The following is a 9,356-nucleotide window of genomic DNA, read 5'->3' as shown; positions in this document are numbered from 1 at the left end:
ACCTCTGTCTAACTCATCTTGTAAAATGCGCAGCTTAGCCTTGAGCACGACCGGACTGAGGACATATCTCTGCACATGTTCTCTATGCTGATCTGCAAATCTGCGTTTGTGGCAATGTGCATCAACTGATCAAAGTACATGTCGATCTCCAGTTCAACTTGGTTATTTTATTTGGATTCGATGAGTGTTCTAATTGACGGGGTTCCATACTTTCTCACCACAACATCCAAACTCCTGAACAACCATGTGTATGAAGCCTCAAAATTGGTTATGAGCGGCGGGAGTTCCTCATAGTTCTGGATCAGGCTCCAGATGCGTGCTTTGTCCAAATCTACCTGTGGCTTCATCATCTTGAGCAAGAGAAGCAAAGCTCCCTTGTACCTCATTGTCCATGTCTGTACATGATCAACAATGACATGTATGTCTGTGAGTGTTCACGCTATCTTGGTGCAACACTGTTGATGACCATGTAGATGGACCACTACCTTGTGCATGGTGACGAACTTGTGATACAATGTTCGCATGGCTGTCTCAAGAGTTGATACTTCAAGAAGTATCACTTTCTTCATTTCTTCTCTAGCGGACCCTGTTGATTGTTCCTCTCTCTTCTTGGTTTCTTGCATTTCCTTAGCCATGCGCTCATTTTCTACTATTAAGAAATTCACATTCAAGGTCGTGGCATTGGCATAAGCCTTTGTAGCATCGGCCAAGGCAACTGGATGTCTTCCCACATCTGACAGAATCACCCATTCTTCAAAGTGTGCATGTGATGCATGCTCATCCAGGATGTGCACTCTACTTTCCTGTACAACTCTGTGCTGTGACTCATCAAAGGCTATGTTGTGAAAATCTGTTCCCGGATTCTCCTCAAGGAAAACAATATCCCCTTGTTCACTTGGGACTTGCTCTGCTGCTGGAGCTAGTGAAGCCTGTGGGGTGACCTCGGTTGCTCTTGGCATGAGGTCAGTGTCCTGATCCTGTTCTGATTATTTCATCTTCGTATCCTTCTATTCTATGGTCGGCTCATCCTGTTAAGCAAGTCCTTGTTCGTCCAGCTGCTCACTATGCTCCTCATCTGGTTGTGGTGGATTTAAGTCATCAACCTGTATCAGCGCAGTTTGCGCTGTCTGTGCGCATTTCACTAACTCCTGTTCTTGTTCATTCTCCTGTTCATGGTACACTCCCTTCTCTCTTCTACACAACTCCTTTTCTTCTTTGAGCTTCACTTTTGTTCTTTCGACAATCTTCCTCTTGCCTTTGTCTCGTGTAGGTTTTCTGCTTGTTGCTTCTCCCTGCGGTGCTACTTCCTTGAGTTCTACTAGCCACTCTACTACCATGATGACCAGTTCATTGAGCCTGGAGGATTTATAGCAATATATACATGGGTCTTCCTCTAGCCAATGACACGCCCCGTGGATCCAAGGATAGTACATTCTCGAACAATGGTCCTTGAATAAGCCATGTGGATCGTATGTATTGAAACCCTTGGTGCCAAAATTAAACTTCTTGAAGTCCTTGACCTCGACATCCACTTCTTTCAAACTCCAGATTGCGTACAACCCAATCCACAAAGGAAGGATAGGCCATGGTTCCTTTTTATTCCTATGCAATCTAGCTGATAACCTTATCGAGATGTGGTATGAAACTTCTTGCATGACCAAATTGTATGTGGAAAAGTTCAACAACAAATGCGAAGCCTTCTCTACGCTGTACATCCTGATGAAGGTGCCATTAGGTGAGTTGTACCAATCTGCAATGTTCAGCAACACCCCCATTTCTGCCTGGGACATGCAAGAAAAATCTTGTTCAAATATCATCATGTACAGAGGGGAAATGAAGTGGTTAGAGAGTCTAGCCATGAATCCTCGATATTTTCTTTCTGAAAGAAACTTGCAATATACGTTCACAACATTCTCTAAAGGTGTCAATGCCCAACCCATGCCAGGAAACTATTGAAGCACACAGATTGCATCGAGCAGGTAAGCGAACATGAAGAATCTTGCTTGTTGATCCTTGGGCAAAGTCTAGGTATTTGATACATGCACTTTTAGTTGGAAAGCCAACATGTCGGACCAATTGAAAGGTCTTCCTTCACTTGCCAATCGATCCAACATAGCAACCCAACTCTGTGGGAAGGTCTCCTTGGTCTCTTGGCCATGCAAGTGACATGAAAAGACAACCAAGAGTTGGTAAGCCTTCTTGAGTGTATTTTTCTTGTAGATATGGTTGGGTGCCATCCTGAACTTTGATGGCTCCCTTACCCAATGCTTCAAGATGTATCTTGTGTTCATGCCACTGTTGGGAGTGTATAATGATGCATCCATCCTGTTCACTGGCTACAAAAAATGATACATCTGCTGATAGTATTCCATCCTGAAGGTAGCAAGCTCTATTCCACTAACATTGCTCAATATCATCGTCTCAAGATCAATGTGTGAGACAACACAGTGTATCATTTCTGCACATGGGAATATGGGATAACTGCATACAACCTTGTACAATCCTGAATTATGAATGTTGACATAGACCTGTCGGTCATCCAAATTCTCCTCTAAGATGCCTGCGAATGTGTTATTGATGTCTTTCCATGTGATCTTCATTTATTTCTCAATGAACAGGGGTGTGTCTGTCTAAATGGGAAAGCTCATAAACAAATGTTCAACCACATCTCCAGTACTGCTTTCAACTGTGTCCTTTGATCCAACTCTCTTGGAGGCCATGTTACCTGTATTGCTGAGAATCTGCTGAACACCTGTTGTACCTGGAGACAAAGAAGACAGTCACGATAAGCTAATGTCAGCTGAAAACATAAAGCAAATTGGAAATCAATCATGTGATAAACTAGGTGATTGCTAGGCAAGATTGCATAGCATTGACTATTAGAGGCGAGGAGACTGTCAACTGGGACTGCGGATTGCACAGTCCCAACTGCCAGTAAGGCTTGATGTTGAGTGGAATTGGGCATTGCACAGTTCAGAGAGGCAATGCGCAGTTCAGTCACTCTGGGTTGCTGGCTAGAACTGCATAATGCTTAGTTCTAGTGGGTAGGACTAGGACATTTCCTCCTAGCATTGCACAGAGCACAACTGGGAGCCAGTGTGGGCAGCCTCTGTGCAATTCTTGGAGGCAAGGAAAAACCTTGACTTCTGGGAATGCATAATGTAGGTTTTAACCCCGTACAAAAATTACCTGCATACGAATTCTAAAAACAGAAAATAAACAATGGCGAAAGCATAAAACATAAAACATATCTACACTTATCTTTTCCCCTAGATCCCAAAACCGGGACTAGAAGATTGATTTTTCATTATATTCCTTTCAATGTTACAATACATATATATACATGTCGAAGCATCCATAAACCCCAATCCATTAACCCTAGATTAGAACATAACCGTAGTTCACTTGACCAGATCTACAAAATACCATGGATTGAAAACCATCATGCATAAAACCATGTGCGAAATCCATGCACAAAATCATAGGTAGGTCCACACACCTAATATAGGGTCCAAATTTTTTTACGGGGTGCTGACCTAGAACCTTTGCAGGGGGGCTACCGCCCCCTGCATATCCCCCGACAGGGAGGGTAGCCACCCCCCCGTGACCCCACAGCAGTGCCCCATGCAATGTACAAGGGGGGATTCCGCCCCCCCGTGACCTCTCCACGCATGGGGTAGTTTTGGAAAGAATATAACATAACCAAACACACAGTGCATTCCGGGAGAAGCAAGATCTGGGTTAAGGCAGCCTAGATCTGCCCAAGGGAAACCTGAAAACGAGAAGGACTGAATGTGTGCGCAAAGCTGGTGTAGATATGAGTGAATAGACATGCATGTAATTCAAGAAAGTGTAGAAATCAGTCAAATGACAAAACAATGAGGCTCATGAAGAGAGTTGCTGTAACGATGACTGTTAGTCTAGAAACAAGGTTATGCATGCAACACTAAGGAAACACAATGAAAAACTAGAAACGACACTTCTTCAAGTTAAACCACATTGAAATGCTAATGGGCGTTCAATAAAACAAGGGAAGCAACACTCACACAAGCCAAGAAATCAAAAGCAATGTAAAAAGCAACAAAAGACATGAAAATCAAAACTTACCTGGAAAAGATGCACCGACTGTACTGAAGGTTCCTAGATGCCTTCAGAATGCCAGAGCTCCAAGATCGAATGTGAAGAATAAGCTCTGGTGCGTTGATTAAATAGATTTTTTAGATTTAGGGTTTATTACGCGCATGGCACAAATCTAGGCAAAAGCGACACTTGGCAGGAAGTTTATAAAATTGAGTTTGAATGTAACTCCCAACTACTAAAAATAGATCCCTAAAATCTAGGGATGATTTTTCAAATTTTTTTTTCTCTTTTTATTTTTTGGGAAAAGCTGCCATGCATGCAAGGAAGAATTGCATTGTTCTGGAGGGAACGAGGCAATCTTCCAACATATGCAATAGGAAACAACTGAGGGAAAAATTCTGCGGTGTTTCTGGACTGAGTGGATAAGGCTAGCTAGCTAGCTCTGCATAATTTTCGAGAGCAAGGCTATTGGTTTGTTCTACTCATTTCTAGGGAGTAGTGCTGACTGGCCTGCTCTGCACATTTCTAGATAGCATAGGTAGATGTCCTATTCTTTGCAATTTTCCAGAGCAAGGATTCTTGGCCTTCTCTACACAATTTCTGAGTGTAGGGAAGCTTCTGGGCTTCTCTACGCAATTCTTGGGTGCAAGGAAACTTTCGTCTGGGATGGCGCAATTTTCCTAGACAACAGAAAACCAGTGTGAACCAAGTGCTACGTCAACTTGTGGTTAGTCGATAGAACGAGTGAGTGAGCACAAGCTGTTAGGCGAAAGATAAAATAGAATGAAACACAAGTACCTGAGTACTGCAAGATGGATGCTAATATTTTGAGGAGGAAAAATCCAAAATGAAGTGAAGGAAAAGTTTTGGAAGGTAGTTGTAGCCACTACAACATTGGCCACACACTGGTAGAACTCCATCTCTTTGTATGGACCTTGTTTTGTGAATAATGAGTCTCAATCCTCTGGAAGTATTGTTCGATTCTTTGATCATAATGGCTTCAACACTATGCTTCAGTTAAAGATATAGTCCCTTCCATTCTCTTGATCAGTTGGCACACATACCAAGCCAAGTCAACTGAGTTGTTTCGATTGGGGATGAGGGATATATTGGTGCACAAGTAATATAAATTTCATAGTCTTAGTTTCATCTTCGGTGTTGCTCCGCGGCCAGCAGGCTTGGACAGTACCCCGATAGAGTCACGCAGGAACATAAGCATCACTTCATTGCCAGTAAGCCTGGTTAGTACCCCGACATAGTTACCTTCATCACCTCTCTATGCATGAAGCCTTTCTTCTTCTTTGTTTTTTATTTTTTCATTTTTTTCATTTTTTAGAGTACTGTGCATATGCACTTATTTATTTCAGGGGCAGAAGAGGGATCCCAACTTATTAAGAGCATAAGAGGTTGTCCCTTTAGAGAAGTATGTTATATATACCTTTGAAAATACCTGTTAAGGTTTTTCCCCTCACCTTACTCTACTTGACTTAGATGACAAGTGTTAACCCAAAAGGAAACATCATACTTCAAGTAAAAAAGGAAACATCTTTCATATGGGGATCTACAAGATCCTCAAGATTCTTTGATGGAAACCTTATCGGAGGATTCACTAATTTAGAGAGTAAGGAAGTGTTTCATCAAGAACTCCAACTTATGGAATTCATGGATGATGTTATGAAGACATAAAAAAAGAGGTATATCAAGGGGTTGAAGACACTTCAATCAAGGAAGCTTATGGAAGAAGCCTAGATGACTTAACGGTAAAATGAGGTATGTAAGCTTATGTTTAAATTGTATAATTTCATATCGTATGATCGCAGGTAACATGGATCAATATTTATATCTTGAGAAACATGATCAGGGAAAAATGATATCCTCCTCTGAAAGGATGCAGAAAGGAATAAGTCACAATAGATGAAATCAACATAATATGTCATATAAAGTATGAGGTGATTAACTACAATTATAAAACTCTGATTAGAAAACCCTGATAATGAAATGTGTGAGGAAGGAAGACATCATGAGCTATGCAACCATGATGAAGGCAATCAACATCCAAAATACCAAGAAGAGTTGACTAAAAAATCTCCCAGAAAGATATGAAGACTTTGATGGAAAAGATGTAGACCCTTGACAATGGATATCTTTGGGAGATGTGTCATGATGAAGAGGCACCTAGTAGGGTATGATTTGATTTAATGATATATTTTGATTTAATGAATAATATCTGGATAAGTTCATGCATGGCTGCTTACAGGTACAACTAGCATTCATGTGATGAATAAAAGAAGCATGATGATAAATAAGTAGCCATATGAAAAAGGTTCTAGATATGAAGAAGGCCACTTTCCATGAATAAAGGAATTACATGACAAACTAAGGAGGAAAGTGATTGATGGCTGTTTCCCTACAAGAAATAAGCTTAACTAATTTTCATGACATCAAGGAGAGAAGTTGGTCAAGCAGCTGAAGGACCCACCAAGAAGAAGTTGTTGATGTATAAAAGAGTCCCTGGCTAAGAGGGAGCTCTAACAGATCCTGATCAAGAGGGAGCTTGGATTAGATCACCCCTAATTAAAAAGGAGTGACAATTGTGTTTTTATATTTCATGTATCATGCACTAGACCAGGACTAACAACTGTAAGTCTACGTGAAGGCCATGAATGGAATGTAGGCACATGATAGACACAACATTATTGTCTTCACATGGGAAGAAAGAATGGAGGATTGGGTAATCATTTGGCATCTGATGCTATTTGAGGATGTGTAGGGCATCCAAGATAAGGGTAGGCAAGAGGACCGATATTCTTTGAGGGCTGGGAACCCAAGATTAGAATAGTCCTAGAAGGGCATACTCAGTGAACACCCGGGTGGGTATGTACCTTGAGAGACAATAATGAAGGTGTCTATAGTCATTGGTCTCACCAACATTGAGCTCTGATATAATAAGAGATAGAGCTATCAGTCAAGGCCTTGCTATGGAAATAATGTTGGTTACTATGATGCTATAACAGAGGTTACCAATCCGATTCTTCGTATGATAAATTCTTCAGATTGAGAATGACCAAGTACCATTATAAATACCTCCCTAGTTAAGAGGGAGTGTTGAAGAAAGTGTAACTAGGTTTGATATTTAAAAATGTAATTTTGATATTTGTAATTGTCAAGAAAAATAAATATTATTTTTGTAAATTATAAGAATGAGTTTCTTGCTCATTCCATAGGTCTAGGAAAGTCAAGGAGTCAAAGACATGTGTAAAGAGCTCTTATTGAGAATTTATGTAATGTATACGAGTCTATAAAATGGTCATGTCAACAAATGAATTAAAAGTAAGTCATGTCGACTCACATAAGATGACACATCCCTTTGTTGGTTCATGTCGACTAAATAAGGAGACATAACAACTATAAATACCCACCTAGGGTATCCACAAATCATAGGTGCAGAACTCGAACTTGTCTAAGATTTTCGGATGAGATTATAGTGTTTTAGGACAACGAATAAGGTACAAGAAACTCAGTTGCCTTTGCACCTTCATAGGTAATCAGAAAAGCTACATTACAATCTCAACGTACTTGCAAACAAGAGGACAATCTCTGTCTCAACCTCCTAATGATCAAAGTCTTTGACATAGTCATACAACACATAGTCACTATGTAATATAGTGTCGGCTTACCTGTGATGGAGAGATACAATCCCAACACACTTGTAAAGAAAGCTTACGTGACATCTCAATCAAAGTCTCGGGATCGCTGTAATGAGAATATTTCGGTGATCAAATAGAGACATACTCTGTCTCGACATTCTGAACGAAGTGATAATTGAACACAGTCACAATGAATCTTAGTGATCCCATATCAGTGTAATTTTGATAAACATATCTCACAATAACACGCATTGGCACGGTTTGAATGAAGTCGTGATATCAATGAAAACATAGTTACAGAATGCAAAGACAATCTCAATAAAGAAACAATGAAGATCTCTATAAGTATGTGACAATGGAGGTGGACTAATGATCTTGTTGTTATAATGAATATCTTAGTGAAAATGCAGTGATGATGACCTCGATGAAGTAGCAGTGATGATGATGATCTCATCAACAACAAAGAAGAGGATTAGTGTCTTGGTCTTGGAGTGGCATAGTATGTCAAGGGTCATGGTCTTGGTATTCATCAAGTGGAATCTCTATAAGGAGAATTTTGTGTGGGTTTTCCTCTCCAAGAGGGAGAGGTTTTGGCCTGGAAGAAAGCCAACATTTTGTATTCTTATCTGTTTGTTTTGGTATCTATTTGATGAATTAAAGACGACACACTAACATTAAAGAATATTCTAATAAGCGAAATGCTAAATACATCACAAATAGTTATCATGCTAAGAAGAATCTAATTAACTCCATGCCCTAGATTATTCAACAACTTGTAGCACTTGTGGAGAGAGCCATGGGACTCCAAAGTAGCAGGAACTGTTCTATGGATCCCCATAGTCATTCAAATATCTCTTATGGTTCACCTATTGGACAAGGAAGATGCACCTGGTTCACCATGCCCAGTTGGCACCACAATTACATTATGAATTTGGAATATGATCCAGGGCTTTTATGATGATGTGGCATCATCTATATATCATACAATCCCTTTCAAATGGTATGCAAGCATCTTCAATTTTTGTGGAGACCCATGAAGGCACTTGTGTGACCCCACACCACTTGGGAGCACCACAATCTTACTACTTGGAGAACAAGGGGCCATCCCCTTGTCCACTGCTTTTGGAAGTCTCGTTTCACATTATGGTATTGATGGAATTCATTAGGCCTCCTCCAAGGCCCAATGACATGCATTATTGATCATTCGACCTCTTGAGAGGCTTATTCTTTTGATTTTGAGCTAGTTTGGTGGGATTGTCACCAAAAGTTAGTTATCTTGTACATTATTTTATATTTAGGGCTCAATTAGGCCTCATTAGGCAAATCGACATCATTTGGACATGTATAAATACAATTGATGTGATTTCATTTTAGCATCATCACTTGGTTTGGACTTGTATATGTTTAGAGAACTTCATTATTCTTCTGGGAGTACAAATTTTTGGAGCATGGAATGAATTTTGATGTTTGGAATATTTTTCTCATGTATTGGAGCTTCTTGATTGGAAATGTTTTGGATGGTTGGATATATTATTATACATGCAAGTGAAATTTAATGCTATTATTTCTTTATTTTTGTCACATACATTGTTGCTGGGAATTTCGCTATACTAGGGATTAATTACTGCA

The sequence above is a fragment of the Pinus tabuliformis genome, chromosome 7, assembly GCF_031772625.1.
Source record: "Pinus tabuliformis cultivar Carrire ecotype Pingquan chromosome 7, CPIR1, whole genome shotgun sequence".
Lineage (NCBI taxonomy): Eukaryota > Viridiplantae > Streptophyta > Pinopsida > Pinales > Pinaceae > Pinus > Pinus tabuliformis.
The sequence above is the reverse complement of the archived record's forward strand: the minus strand, read 5'-3'. Positions refer to the sequence as shown.